Source organism: Arachis hypogaea, chromosome 2 (assembly GCF_003086295.3).
Source record: "Arachis hypogaea cultivar Tifrunner chromosome 2, arahy.Tifrunner.gnm2.J5K5, whole genome shotgun sequence".
NCBI classification, from domain to species: Eukaryota; Viridiplantae; Streptophyta; class Magnoliopsida; order Fabales; family Fabaceae; genus Arachis; species Arachis hypogaea.
In genome coordinates this window covers 63,326,887-63,339,977 of record NC_092037.1, presented here as the reverse complement: position 1 = coordinate 63,339,977, position 13,091 = coordinate 63,326,887, and the positions used below count along the sequence as shown (strand labels likewise).

At 37.2% G+C, this 13,091-nt stretch overlaps 1 non-coding gene across 1 annotated transcript; it reads left to right on the top strand.

Moving 5' to 3' along the window:
• Positions 1 to 324: 324 nt before the first annotated feature.
• Positions 325 to 428, top strand: LOC112764466 (small nucleolar RNA R71). The gene has a single exon (XR_003183209.1). It is a non-coding gene; the product is annotated as a small nucleolar RNA R71 (small nucleolar RNA).
• Positions 429 to 13,091: the final 12,663 nt, after the last annotated feature.

Here is a 13,091-nt window from a genome sequence, read left to right as displayed (position 1 = left end):
TTAGTACTGTTGGATGCATTTTGCCATCCATTCAGACTTTGAGAAATCATGTTGACTTGCTGAGTCAACATTTTATTCTGAGCCAAAATGGCATTCAGAGCATCAATTTCAAGAACTCCCTTCCTTTGAGGCGTCCCATTATTGACGAAATTACTCTCAGAAGTGTACATGAACTGGTTATTTGCAACTATATCAATAAGTTCTTAAGCCTCTGCAGGCGTTTTCTTTTGGTGAATGGATCCACCTGCAGAATGGTCCAGTAACATCTTAGAGAACTCAGATAGACCATAATAGAATATATCTATCATGGTCCATTCGGAAAACATGTCAGAAGGACATCTTTTGGTTATCTGCTTGTATCTTTCCCAAGCTTCATAGAGGGATTCACCATCTTTTTATTTGAAGGTCTGAACATCCACTCTAAGCTTGCTCAGCTTTTGAGGAGGAAAGAACTTAGCCAAGAAGGCCGTGACCAGCTTATCCCAGGAGTCCAGGCTATCTTTAGGTTGAGAGTCCAACCATGCTCTAGCTCTGTCTCTTACAGCAAAAGGAAAAAGCATGAGCCTGTAGACTTCAGGATCTACTCCATTAGTCTTAACAGTCTCACAGATCTGCAAGAACTCAGTTAAGAACTGGTAGGGATCTTCTGATGGAAGTCCATGAAACTTGCAGTTTTGTTGCATTAGAGCAACTAATTAAGGTTTCAGCTCAAAATTGTTTGCTCCAATGGTAGGAATTGAGATGCTTCTTCCATCAAACTTGGACGTAGGTGTAGTATAATCACCAAGCATCCTTCTTGCATTATTGTTGTTGGGTTTGGCTGCCATCTCCTTTTCTTGTTCGAAAATTTCAGCAAGGTTATCTCTGGATTGTTGTAATTTAGCTTCTCTTAGTTTCCTCTTCAGAGTCCTTTCAGGTTCTGGATTAGCTTCAACAAGAATGCCTTTTTCCTTGTTCCTGCTCATATGAAGGAGAAGAGAACAAAAAAAGAAGAGGAATCTTCTATGTCATAGTAAAGAGGTTCCTTATTATTAGTAGAAGAAGAAAGGGGATAAAAAAAGGAAAATCCAAACACAAGGGTAAGGATAGGGGCAGTGATTTGAGATAAAGAGAAGTGTTAGTAAATTAATGAATAAATAGAATAAGATTAGGGAGAAGTTTTCGAAAATAATTTTGAAAAGGAGTTAATGATTTTTGAAAATTAAGATAAGAAATAAAATTAAAATTAAAATTTAAAACAATTAATTAATTAAAAAAAGAATTTTTGAAAAAGATGGAGGTATTTTCGAAAATTAGAGAGAGAAAAGTTGTTAGGTGGTTTTGAAAAAGATAAGAAACAAACAAAAAGTCAAATAGTTAGTTGAAAAAGATTTGAAAATCAAATTTGAAAAGATAAAAAGATAAGAAGTTAGAAAAGATATTTTAAAATCAAAATTTTTCAAAAAAAGATAAAATTTTGAAAAAAAGATATGATATAAAAGATAAAATAAAAAGATATGATTAAAAAGATATGGTTAGAAAAGATTTAATTTTTAAAATTAAAATTAATTACTTAACTAACAAGAAACTAAAAGATAAGATTCTAGAATTTAAAGATTGAACCTTTCTTAACAAGAAAGTAATGAACTTCAAATTTTTGAATCAATCATATTAATTGTTAGCATAATTTTTGAAAATAAAGATAAAATTAAGAAAAAAGATTTTTGAAAAATAATTAAAAAAATAAATTTCGAAAATTAAATAAAAAATGAAAATGATTTGATTTTTGAAAAAGTTTTGAAAAGATAAGATTTTTAAAATTTGAAAATTTGACTTGACTTACAAGAAACAACTAATTTTAAAAATTTTTGACTAAGTCAACCCAAATTTTCGAAATTTTGAGAGAAAATAGAAAAGATATTTTTTTATTTTTAAATTTTTAATGATGAGAGAGAAAAACACAAATATGACCCAAAACATAAAAATTTTGGATCAAAAGCAATGATGCATGCAAGAACACTATGAATGTCAAGATGAACACCAAGAACACTTTGAAGATCATGATGAACATCAAGAACATATTTTTGAAAAAATTTATATGCAAAGAAAACATGCAAGACACCAAACTTAGAAATCTTTAATGCTTAGACAATATGAATGCAAAGATGCATATGAAAAACAATAAAAGACACAAGACAAGAAAACATTAAGATCAAACAAGAAGACTTACCAATAACAACTTGAAGATCATGAAGAACATTATGAATGCATGAATTTTCGAAAAATGCAAGAAAAATTTTTAAAGCATGCAATTGACACCAAACTTAAAAATTAACTCAAGACTCAAACAAGAAACACAAAGTATTTTTGGTTTTTTTAATATTTTATGATTTTTTTTGTATTTTCTTTTATTTTTTTTCGAAAAACATATAGGAAAAGAAATTAAGAGGATCAAAAATTTTTAATAAGAATTGCAGGAATCTTTCAATGTTAGTCTAAAGCTCCAATCCAAGGGTTGGGCACGGCTTAATAGCCAGCCAACTTTAGAAGATATAAATCAGGCATGCAACAGCTGATATTTCATCCAACTCGATATACATACCCGTTATGTTGACAAGTGGAAGCCTCAATCCAAAAGGATTTGGATATGGCTTTACAGCCAGTCAAGCTTCCACATGCTTCATGAAACTCTAGAATCCATTCTTAAAAATTCTGAAGCCATAGAATGATTTATTTTCAAAATATTATTATTATTATTATTATTTCGAAAATAATTTTTGGGAAAAAAAGAAAACAAAGAAAAATTTTTGAATTTTTTTTTGAAAACTTTTTGAAAAGAAAATTACCTAATCTGAGTAACAAGACGAACCGTTAGTTGTCCAAACTCGAACAATCCCCGGCAACGGCGCCAAAAACTTGGTGCACGAAATTGTGATCATCAACAATGGCACCAAAAACTTCGTAGCGCTCTCAAACGTGAATCACACTTAGTCACAACTCCGCACAACTAACCAGTGAGTGCACTGGGTCGTCCAAGTAATACCTTACGTGAGTAAGGGTCGATCCCACGGAGATTATTAGTATGAAGCAAGCTATAACCATCTTGTAAATCTCAGTTAGGCGGATAGTAAATGTTATGAAGTTTTCGAATAATAAATAAAATGGAAAATAAAGATAGAGTTACACATGTAATTCAATGGTGGGAATTTCAGATAAGTGTGTGGAGGTGCTTGTCCCTGTTGGATCTCTGCTTTCCTACTGTCTTCCTTCAATCCTTCTTATTCCTTTCCATGGCAAGCTGTATGTAGGGCATCACTGTTGTCAATGGCTACATCCCATCCTCTCAGTGAAAAAGGTCCAAATGTTCTGTCACGGCACGACTAATCATTTGTCGGTTCTCGATCATGTTGGAATAGAATCCCTTGATTCTTTTGCGTTTGTCATCACGCCCAAGAAGCGCGAGTTTGAAGCTCGTCACAGTCATTCAATCCCGGAATCCTACTCGGAATACCACAGACAAGATTTAGACGTTCCGGATTCTCATGAATGCCGCCATCAATCTAGCTTATACCACGAAGATTCTGATTAAGGAATCCAAGAGATATGCGCTCGGTCTAAGGTAGAACGGAAGTGGTTGTCAGTCACGCGTTCATAGGTGAGAATGATGATGAGTGTCACTGATCATCACATTCATCCTGTTGAAGTGCAACGAATATCTTAGAATAAGAACAAGCGGAATTGAATAGAAAATAGTAGTAATTGCATTGAAACTTGAGGTACAGCAGAGCTCCACATCCTTAATCTATGGTGTGTAGAAACTCCACCGTTAAAAATACATAAGTGATGAAGGTCCAGGCTTGGCCGAATGGCCAGCCCCCCAAACATGATCAAAATATCAAAAAATACAATCAAAAGTCCTTCTTGTCAAAAGACACCGAAAAAAGTCCTATTTATACTAGACTAGCTACTAGGGTTTACAGAAGTAAGTAGTTGATGCAGAAATCCACTTTCGGGGCCCACTTGGTGTGTGTTTGGGCTAAGCTTGAGCTTTACATGTGCAGAGGCTTATTTTGGAGTTGAACGCCAAGTTGTAACGTGTTTTTGGCGTTCAACTCTGGTTCGTGACGTGTTTCTGGCGTTTGACTCCAGAATGCAGCATGGAACTGACGTTGAGCGCCAGTTTACGTCATCTAATCTCGAATAAAGTATAGACTATTATATATTGCTGGAAAGCTCTGGATGTCTACTTTCCAACGCTGTTGAGAGCGCGCCATTTGGAGTTCTGTAGCTCTAGAGAATCCATTTTGAGTATAGGGAGGTCAGAATCCAACAACATCAGCAGTTCTTTGTCAGCCTTTTATCAGAGTTTTGCTCAGGTCTCTCAATTTCAGCCAGAAATTACCTGAAATCACAGAAAAACACACAAACTCATAGTAAAGTCCAGAAATGTGAATTTAGCATAAAAGCTAATGAAAACATCCCTAAAAGTAGCTAGATCATACCAAAAACTACCTAAAAACAATGCCAAAAAGCGTATAAATTATCAGCTCATCAATGTTCAGACCTTCAAGCAAAAAGATGGTGAATCCCTCTATGAAGCTTGGGAAAGATACAAGCAGTTAACCAAAAAGTGTCCTTCTAGCATGCTTTTAGAATGGACCATTTTGGATATATTCTATGATGGTCTATCTGAGCTCTCCAAGATGTCACTGGACCATTCTGCAAGTGGATCTATTCACCTAAAGAAAACGCTTGCAGAAGCTCAAGAACTCATTGACATGGTTGCAAATAACCAATTCATGTACACCTCTAAGAGGAATCCTGTGAGTAATAGGATGCCTCAGAAGAGGGGAGTTCTTGAAATTGATGCTCTGAATGCCATATTGGCTCAGAACAAAATGTTGACTCAGCAAGTCAACATGATTTTTCAGAGTCTGAATGGATTGTAAAATTCATCCAATAGTACTAAAGAAGCATCTTCTGAAAAAGAAGCTTATGATCCTGAGAACCCTGCAATGGCAGAGGTGAATTACATGGGTAAAGTCTATGGAAACACCTATAATCCCTCATGGAGAAATCATCCAAATTTCTCATGGAAGGATCAACAAAAGCCCCAACAAGGTTTTAATAATGGTGGAAGAAACAAGTTTAGCAATAACAAGCCTTTTCCATCATCTTCTCAGCAACAGACAGAGAATTCTGAGCAGAGCTCCTCTAGCTTAGCAAATATAGTTTCTGATCTATCTAAGGCCACTTTAAGTTTTATGAATGAAAAAAGGTCCTCCATTAGAAACTTGGAGGCACAAGTGGGTCACCTGAGTAAGAAGAGAATCCAAAGAGAGAGTGCAAGGCCATTGATATAATCAAAATGGCCAAATCCAAAGAGGAAGGGGAGGACGTGAATCCCAATGAGGAAGACCTCATGGGGCCTCCTCCAGACAGAAAAGAGTTCTCTATTAAGGACCTGAAGGAATCTGAGGCTCATATAGAGACCATAGAGATTCCATTAAACTTCCTTCTGCCATTCATGAGCTCTGAGAACTATTCTTCCTCTGAAGAGGATGAAGATGTAACTGAAGAGCAAGTTGTTCAATATCTAGGAGCCATCATGAAGTTGAATGCCAAGTTGTTTGGTAATGAGACTTGGGAAGGTGAACCTCCCTTGCTCATTAGTGAACTAAATACATGGGTTCAACAAACTTTACCTCAAAAGAAACAATATCCTGGTAAATTCTTAATACCCTGTACCATAGGCACCATGACCTTTGAGAAGGCTCTGTGTGACCTGGGGTCAGGTATAAATCTTATGCCACTCTCTGTAATAGAGAAAATGGGGATCTTTGAGGTACAAGCTGCAAGAACCTCATTAGAGATGGCAGACAAGTCAATAAAACAAGCTTATGGATTGGTAGAGGACGTGTTAGCGAAGGTTAAAGGCCTTTACATCCCTGCTGATTTCATAATCCTAGACACTGGGAAGGATGAGGATGAATGCATCATCCTTGGAAGACCCTTCCTAGCCACAGCAGGAGCTGTGATTGATGTTGACAGAGGAGAGCTAGTCCTTCAATTGAATGGGGACTACCTTGTGTTTAAAGCTCAAGGATCTTCCTCTGCAAACATGGAGAGGAAGCATGAAAAGCTTCTCTCAATATAGAGTCAAATAAAGCCCCCACAATCAAACTCTAAGTTTGGTGATGGGAGGCCACAACCAAACTCTAAGTTTGGTATTGAACCCTGATGAGCAGATATTTTATACGCTTTTTGGGGGTAATTTCATGTAGATTTTAGTATGTTTTAATTAGTTTTTAGTAGAATATTATTAGTTTTTAGGAAAAAATCATATTTCTGGACTTTACTATGAATTTGTGTATTTTTCTGTGATTTCAGGTATTTTCTGGCTGAAATTGAGGGAGCTGAGCAAAAATCTAAGTTAGGCTGAAAAAGGACTGCTGATGCTGTTGGATTCTGACCTCCCTGCACTCGAAATGGATTTTCTGGAGCTACAGGAGTCTAAATGGCGCGCTCTCAACGGCGTTGAAAAGTAGACATCCAGGGCTTTCCAGAAATATATAATAGTCCATACTTTAGGCGAAGATAGACGACGTAAACTGGCGTTCAACGCCAGTATCATGCTGCTGTCTGGCGTTCAGCGCCAGAAACAGGTTACAAGCTGGAGTTCAACGCCAGAAACAGGTTACAACCTGGCGTTGAACGCCCAAAACAGCCCTAGGCACGAGAAGCTTAAGTCTCAGTCCCAGCACACACCAAGTGGGCCCCAGAAGTGGATTTCTGCACTATCTATCATAGTTTACTCATTTTCTGTAAACCTAGGTTACTAGTTTACTATTTAATCAACTTTTAGAGATTTACTTTGCATCTCATGACATTTTCAGATCTGAATTTTATATACTTTGACGGCATGAGTCTCTAAACTCCATTGTTGGGGGTGAGGAGCTCTGCAGCGTCTCGATGAATTAATGCAATTGTTTCTATTTCTCCATTCAAACGTGTGTGTTCCTATCTAAGATGTTCATTCGCACTTAATTATGAAGAAGGTGATGATCCGTGACACTCATCACCTTCCTCAATCCATGAATGTGTGCCTGACAACCACCTCCGTTCTACATCAGATTGAATGAGCTTCTCTTAGATTCCTCAATCAGAATCTTCGTGGTATAAGCTAGAATTGATGGCGGCCACTCTTGAGGATCCGAAAGGTCTAAACCTTGTCTGTGGTATTCCGAGTAGGATTCAAGGATTGAATGGCTGTGACGAGCTTCAAACTCGCGATTGCTGGGCGTGATGACAAACGCAAAAGAATCAATGGATCCTATTCCAACATGATCGAGAACCAACAGCTGATTAGCCGTGCTGTGACAGAGCATCTGGACCGTTTTCACTGAGAGGATGGGAGGTAGCCACTGACAATGGTGACACCCTATATACAGCTTGCCATAGAAGGAACTTTGCACTTTTCCATGGATGGAATACTACATTACAGAAATTCAAAAGACAAAGCATCTCCAAAACTCCAACATATTCTCCATTACTGCATTACAAGTAATTAATTCACGCTCTTTTATTTTTCTAATAATTCAAACTGATAATTTTAATTGAAATCCTGACTAAGAATAATAAAATAAACATATCTTGCTTCAAACCAATAATCTCCGTGGGATCGACCCTTACTCACGTAAGGTATTACTTGGACAACCCAGTGCATTTGCTGGTTAGTTGTGCAGATTGCAAAAGTGTGATTGCAATTTCGTGCACCAAGTTTTTGGCGCCGTTGCCGGGGATTATTCAAGTTTGAACAACTAAAGGGTTATTTTGTTGCTTAGATTAGGAATAATTTATTTTTGTTGTTATAGAGTCATTAAATTCTGAGTCTTTTATTCCCTTTTCAAAAATTTTTCAAAAATATATTATTTTTCCTTATTAATTTCTAATTTTCGTGAGTTTAGTGTCTTGTTCTAAGTTTGGTGTCAATTGCATGCTTTTCTTTGTCTCTTAATTTTTCGAATTGCATGTTCGTGTTCTTCCTTGATCTTCAAATTGTTCTTGTCAATTTCTCTTGTTTGATCTTGAGTTTTTCTTGTTTTGTGTCTTTTCTTGTTTTTCTCGTGTTTTTTTCAAAAAATTAACTTTCAAAAATTATACTTTTATCCATACAAATAATACATCTTTAAAATACGTTACATTTTTAGCTCAGTTGGTTATAGCATTGGCTTATGTTCTTGGCAATTGGGCATCTTCTTTTTAAAATCTTTTTTTTTTCAAAAATAATTTTTCTTAATTTAATCTTGTGCCAAACTTTAAGTTTGGTGTTTTCTTGTTTATCTTTCTTTAATTTTCGAAAATTTATCTTGGTTTTCTAAAAATTTTAAGTTTGGTGTTCTTTCTTTTGTTCTTGGTGTTCTTGTGAATCTTCAAGGTGTTCTTGAGTCTTTCTTGTGTTTTGATCTTAAAATTTTTAAGTTTGGTGTTCCTTGGTGTTTTCCCTCCAAAATTTTCGAAAATAAGGAGCATTAGATCTAAAAATTTTAAGTCTTGTGTCTTTTGTGAGTTTTTCTCTTTCATCATAAAATTCAAAATAAAAAAATATCTTTTCTAACTGATTTTAAACTATATTTTCGAAATTTTTATATAAAAATTCAGATTTCAATTTCTAAATTTTTCAATTCTTATCTTTTTAATATATATTTTTATTATCTTTTTGAAAAATTTTATCCTAACCACTTTCTCCTTTTTCTCAAATTTTTCGAAAATCTTCACAAAATATTTCCAATTTTTTTATTTTATTTATTCCGTTTTTATTAATTTCATATTTATTTTATTTTATAAAATAAATTTTTATAAAATAAATAATATCAACATACATACCATCTCCCTTGCTCCATCATGGAACTAAGTGGAAATGCACCGTCCAAGAGGACTCTGGGGTCATATGCTAACCCCACTACTGCTTCATATGGGAGTAGTATCTGTATACCCTCCATTGGAGTTAGTAGCTTTGAGTTGAATCCTCAGCTTATTATCGTGGTGCAGCAAAGCTGTCAGTATTCCGGTCTTCCACATGAAGAACCTACAGAGTTTCTGGCACAATTTTTACAAATTGCTGACACAGTACATGATAAGGAAGTAGATCAGGATGTCTACAGATTATTACTGTTTCCATTTGCTGTAAAATATCAAGCTAAGAGAAGGTTAAATAACCAACCTAAGAACAGCATAAAGACATGGAAATAGCTGTCAGAAAAATTCCTGAATCACTATTTTCCTCCAAAACGGATGACACAGCTAAGGCTAAGCATCCAAGGCTTCAAACAAGGAGATGATAAATCCTTTTATGATGCCTGGGAGAGATACAGAGAGATGCTAAGAAAATACCCCTCTGAGATGTTTTTAGAGTGGGTGCAATTAGACATCTTCTACTATGGGCTTACAGAAAAAGCTCAGATTTCTTTAGATCACTCAGCTGGTGGATCCATACATATGAGAAAAACAATTGAAGAAGCTCAAGAGCTTATTGATACAGTTGCCAGAAATCAGCATCTGTACCTAAGCAGTGAATCTTCCATGAAAGAAGAAGCTAAAACAGTAACTGCTGAACTCAGTCCTGTAGATCAGGCTAATGAATTCAATCAGCAATTAGACTTTCTAACTCAGCAGCTAGCCAAATTCAAGGAAGTACTACTGGAAACAAGAATGGCTAACAGGAATATGGAAGTACAGTTAAAGCAAATAGAAAAGCAACTGTCAAAATAAATAGCAGAAGAATGCCAAGCAGTTCAATTAAGAAGTGGGAAAACATTAAATACCTCACTTCAAAGCAGCAGGAAGCCAAGAAATGAACAAATGACTACTCAAAATCCCTCTGAGGACAATCAGAGCCCAGAGAGGAATAATTCTGGCGCTGAACGCCCAAACCATGCTCATTCCTGGCATTCAACGCCAGAAACAAGCAAGGATTTGGCATTGAACGCCCAAAGGGAGCATAGTTCTGGCGTTCAGACGCCAGAAACAGGCAAGGAGCCGGCGTCTAACGCCACTCCAGCTTCCACCCCTGGCATTCAAATGCCAGTGGGGGATCAGACACATACAAGTGCTGATAACAACCCTTCTAAAAAGGCTTCCCAACTCACTTCTACAGGTAATAAACCTGCAGCAACTAAGGTTGAGGAATACAAAGCCAAAATGCCTTATCCTCAAAAACTCCGCCAAGCGGAACAGGATAAGCAATTTGCCCGCTTTGCAGACTATCTCAGGACTCTTGAAATAAAGATTCCGTTTGCAGAAGCACTTGAGCAAATATCCTCTTATGCCAAGTTCATGAAAGAGATCTTAAGTCATAAGAAGGATTGGAGGGAAACTGAAAAAGTTTACCTCACTGAAGAATGCAGTGCAGTTATCCTGGAAAGCTTACCTGAGAAGCTTAAGGATCCCGGAAGCTTTATGATACCATGCACATTAGAGGGTACTTGTACCAAGAAGGCTCTATGTGATCTTGGGGCAAGTATCAACTTAATACCTGCATCTATTATCACAAAGCTTGGTTTGACTGAAGAAGTCAAACCAACCCGGATATGTCTTCAACTTGCTGATGGCTCCATTAAATACCCATCAGGCGTGATTGAAGACATGATTGTCAAGGTTGGGCCATTTGCCTTTCCTACTAACTTTGTGGTGCTGGAAATGGAGGAGCACAAGAGTGCAACTCTCATTCTAGGAAGACCTTTCCTAGCAACTAGCCGAACCCTCATTGACGTCCAAAAAGGGGAAGTAACCCTGAGAGTCAATGAGGAGGAGTTCAAGTTGAATGTTGTCAAAGCCATGCAACATCCAGACACCCCAAATAACTGCATGAGTGTTGATATCATTGACTCTTGGTGCACGAAATTGCAATCACACTTTTGCAATCCCGCACAACTAACCAGCAAGTGCACTGGGTCGTCCAAGTAATACCTTGCGTGAGCAAGGGTCGATCCCACGGAGATTGTCGGCTTGAAGCAAGCTATGGTTATCTTGTAAATCTTAGTCAGGATATCAGAAATTATCAGGATTGATTGTGAAAAGCAAAAGAACATGAAATAAGTACTTGTTCTGCAGTAAGGGAGAATAGGTTGAGGCTTTGGAGATGCTCCATCTTCCGAATCTCTGCTTTCCTACTGCCTTCTTCATCAAACACGCAAGGCTCCTTCCATGGCAAGCTATATGTAGGGTTTCACCATTGTCAGTGGCTACCTCCCATCCTCTCAGTGAAAACGTTCCTATGCTCTGTCACAGCATGGCTAATCATCTGTCGGTTCTCGGTCAGGCCGGAATAGAATCCAGTGATTCTTTTGCGTCTGTCACTAACGCCCCGCCTGCTAGGAGTTTGAAGCACGTCACAGTCATTCAATCATTGAATCCTACTCAGAATACCACAGACAAGGTTTAGACCTTCCGGATTCTCTTGAATGCCGCCATCAGTTCTAGCTTATACCACGAAGATTCCGATTAAAGAATCCAAGAGATATCTACTTAATCTAAAATAGAATGGAGGTGGTTGTCAGACACACGTTCATAGTTGAGAATGATGATGAGTGCCACGGATCATTACATTCATCCGGGTTAAGAGCAAGTGATATCTTAGAATGGAAGCAAGCATGATTGAATAAGAAACAGTAGTAATTGCATTAATCCATCAAGACACAGCAGAGCTCCTCACCCCCAACCATGGGGTTTAGAGAATCATGCCGTGGAAGGTACACAAAGAAACGTGTAAAGTGTCATGAGGTACTGATACAATGTCAAAAGATCCTATTAATAGTAAACTAGTAGCCTAAGGTGTACAGAAATGCGTAAATGACAGAAAAATCCACTTCCGGGCCCACTTGGTGTGTGCTTGGGCTGAGCATTGAAGCTTTCATGTGTAGAGACCTTTTCTGGAGTTAAACGCCAGCTTTCATGCCAGTTTGGGCGTTTAACTCCAAGTTTTATGCCAGTTCCAGCGTTTAACGCTGGAATTCCTGAGGCTGAATTGCCACGCCGGTTTGGGCCATCAAATCTTGGGCAAAGTATGGACTATCATATATTGCTGGAAAGCCCAGGATGTCTACTTTCCAATGCCGTTGAGAGCGCGCTAATTGGGCTTCTGTAGCTCCAGAAAATCCACTTCGAGTGCAGGGAGGTCAGAATCCAACAGCATCTGCAGTCCTTTTCAGTCTCTGAATCAGATTTTTGCTCAGGACCCTCAATTTCAGCCAGAAAATACCTGAAATCACAGAAAAATACACAAACTCATAGTAAAGTCCAGAAAAGTGAATTTTAACTAAAAACTAATAAAAATATACTAAATACTAACTAAAAGATACTAAAAACATACTAAAAACAATGCCAAAAAGCGTACAAATTATCCGCTCATCACAACACCAAACTTAAATTGTTGCTTGTCCCCAAGCAACTGAAAATCAAAATAGGATAAAAAGAAGAGAATATACTATAGACTCCAAAATATCAAAGAAACATAGTTCCAATTAGATGAGCGGGACTAGTAGCTTTTTGCCTCCGAACAGTTTTGGCATCTCACTCTATCCTTTGAAGTTCAGAATGATTGGCATCTATGAGAACTCAGAACTCAGATAATGTTATTGATTCTCCTAGTTAAGTATAATGATTCTTGAACATAGCTAGTGTATGAGTCTTGACTGTGGCCCAAAGCACTCTGTCTTCCAGTATTACCACCGGATACATACATGCCACAGACACATAATTGGGTGAACCTTTTTAGATTGTGACTCAGCTTTGCTAGAGTCCCCAATTAGAGGTGTCCAGGGTTCTTAAGCACACTCTTTTTTTTTGCCTTGGTTCACAACTTTATTTCTTTCTTTTTCTTTCTTTTCTTTTCTTCTTTTTTTTCGAAATTTTTTCCTTTTTTTTTTGCTTTTTCTTGCTTCAAGAATCAATTTGATGATTTTTCAGATCCTCAATAACAGTTCTCTTTCTCCTCATTCTTTCAAGAGCCAACAATTTTTAACATTCTCAAAACAACAAATTCAAGAGACATATGCACTGTTCAAGCATTCATTCAGAAAACAAAAAGTATTGTCACCACATCAAACTAATTC